Source organism: Acomys russatus, chromosome 21, assembly GCF_903995435.1.
Source record: "Acomys russatus chromosome 21, mAcoRus1.1, whole genome shotgun sequence".
NCBI lineage: Eukaryota > Metazoa > Chordata > Mammalia > Rodentia > Muridae > Acomys > Acomys russatus.
In genome coordinates, this window is record NC_067157.1 from 39879465 (window position 1) to 39882048 (window position 2584).

Here is a 2584-nt window from a genome sequence, read left to right on the forward strand (position 1 = left end):
GGTACCATTGCCAGAATCACATGCAAAAATAATTTTTTATACTAAAATTTCTCCTATGAGTGATACCTTGCAACTTGGAAGAGATTGCCATCTTATTAAATAAAAATCTACCATATGAGCTGGGCACAGTGGCACACGCCTTTGATCCCAGCACTTGGGAGGCAAAGGGTAGACAGGTTTACAAAATAAATCCAGGACAGCCAGGGGTTGTTACCCAGAGAAACCTTGTCTCAAAATAAAATTAAAAAAAAAAAAACAACAATAACAACAACAAAAATCTACCACAAGTTGCCAAGCACAGGCAAAGACTGGCGGTGTGCTGGAGCCTGGGGAAGGAAGACTTGAATGGAACATCAATGCATCCTTAGACTCCTAAGACTTTACCCAGTACTCCTGAAGACCAGAGGACCACAAGCAGCCCTCCACCCTTACTTGCTTTTATTGCCTAAAATGCTCAAACTGGCAATATAAAGGCCTGGTATGCATCTCCTTCTTTCTGATAGAAATTACTATTCTGAAAATGGGATATGCCCATATCTTATTATGAGTGTGTCTATAACCCATGTGCTGCTGACTCCTTTATTTTGTTTGGGGGAGGGGTTCAAGACAGGGTTTCCTCTGTGTACCCTTGGCTGTCCTAGATCTAGCTCTGTAGCCCAGGCTGGCCTCCAACTCACAGAGATCCACCTGCCTCTGCCTCCTGAGTACTGGAATTAAAGGCGTGAGCTACCACCACCCAGCTGTCAATTGTCAAAGTTCTCCGGGCACATCTCCCCTCTAGTGTCTTTCCCCAGGGATCCTGTGGCTTCCAGTTCTGCAACTTCCCTTTCCTATCAAAGGGAAATACTGTTTACATTTTGATAAACACTTCTTGGGTATCTATTGTTAAGAGTAGGGATCTGGGGCTGGGCGTGGTGGCACACGCCTTTAATCCCAGCACTCAGGAGGCAGAGGCAGGTGGATCCCTGTGAGTTTGAGGTCAGCCTGGTCTACTAGTGAGAGTCCAGGACAGCCAAGGCTACACAGAGAAAACCCTGTCTCCAAAAACCAAGAGAGAGAGAGAGAGAGAGAGGAGAGAGATGAGAGGAGAGAGAGAGAGAGGAGACGAGGGAGAGAGAGAGAGAGGGGAAGACAGACAGATACAGAAGAACAGAACGACTGAGACAGAGAGATCTGAAATGGTTTGGATTTTGTCTTGAAAAATTCTCATGTAAAAAAAAAAGAGTTATGTGGAGGAGGAGACCCACATTTTAACATGAAATCCATTACATCTTGTACACACCTTATTCACTCAGAAGGTGACTTCTCTTGTTATTTTTGGTGTACCCAACACTTTGAGTTTGACTTGCCACCTGAGGTCAGGTGTGGGAATTCCCCCTTGTGTCATTCTGTAAGCCTTTGAAATTTTTCAAATTTTGGAGCATTTGGCCTTTCTGGCTTTCATATTAGGGATATTTAACTTACAGATTTCACAGCCTTTACTTAACCCGAACTGGAACTTTTTGTGATATTTTAATAGATTAGCGAAACGTGTTAAGTAAATAGCTGCTTCCTGCCTCTGCACCTCCCTGGCTCTTCCAACACTAGCTGTGAATTTGTGGGAGCTTTGTTAGCGGCTGATCAACTCTACCCATTAATAGTTTCCCATCCTTGAAGCTGCCCAACAAGGAAACCTACATTATAGTTGGGGGAATCGGGGACCACTTGGGGAGACCTCTGGCTACTAGTACCTTAATTCCTCCTCCCCCCCCTCCTCTTCTTTTCTAATTTATTTACAACCACCTGTCATTCCACCTCCAAGAATCTGATGCCTTTTTCTGAACTCTGTGAGTGCCTGCATTCACATATCCACTCATACACTGATATACATAATTTAAAAATAATAAAATAAATTAAATAAAACCATAAATATAAAAAACGGTCTATAGGTATTTAGCATGCACTTTCTAAGACAAACGAACAGGAAGCAACCCCTCTCAAACAGAACCTTCTCACAAGACAATCTCCATACATGCTTTCCCTAGTCTTGCTTTTCAATGAAGGGATTTTTATTGTTACTTTTCCATCCCAATTTACCATCATGAATCAGATCTGACCCACATCCGTGAGTCTTGTAAAGCTCATGGTCCTCCTCTCTTGCATGTCTACAGGGACTGCACTGACGGGGAAAGGAGATCAGCTCCAGGATCATTGGCTGCAGAGGAAAGCTGCTCAATTGAGGGGCGGGAAATGGCACTTCCTCATGATATTATAGGTGTGTTACTGGTAAAAAAACCGTTTCCCCTTCGCTACGTGACCTCCTTTAAGCTGTTTCCACTGTCTCCTCCCTAGAAGGAATTAACTCACACAGTGTGAACTGTAACGGATAGATATGTACCTCCAGGGCATGCTTCCACGGCCAGGGTAGGATCGGGTAGGATCAGCCACAGTCCACAAGCGCACCGGACTTCATCTGAAAAGACATGCACCTTCAATTCAGTCATGTGTTGGGAGCACCAGCTGATCCCGCCCAACAGCAGGGTCTTCCTCTGCACAGAGCTCTCAGTTGGGCTCACAGATCTCCCCTACACCCCCACTCCCAACC